Source organism: Penaeus monodon, chromosome 22, assembly GCF_015228065.2.
Source record: "Penaeus monodon isolate SGIC_2016 chromosome 22, NSTDA_Pmon_1, whole genome shotgun sequence".
Lineage (NCBI taxonomy): Eukaryota > Metazoa > Arthropoda > Malacostraca > Decapoda > Penaeidae > Penaeus > Penaeus monodon.
Genome location: NC_051407.1, coordinates 38,771,754 through 38,771,992, shown reverse-complemented (window position 1 = coordinate 38,771,992; position 239 = coordinate 38,771,754).

Here is a 239-nt window from a genome sequence, read left to right as displayed (position 1 = left end):
GCAGGTAGGTACGCAAGTAGACAGATAATAAACAAACAGACTAACAGAGAGTACCGGTCAGTCATAAAGCGCCAAATTAATCAATTCCAATTGATTCATATATTCAAACGTCAGCGCGGCAATTACAATATGATAATCATGCAACATGATTAGTATCATGTTAAGTCAAGATATTTTAATATAATTTGCATACATTGCAGCCGAGCATTGCAATGGTTGATGAGAGCTGCGTGCATGCC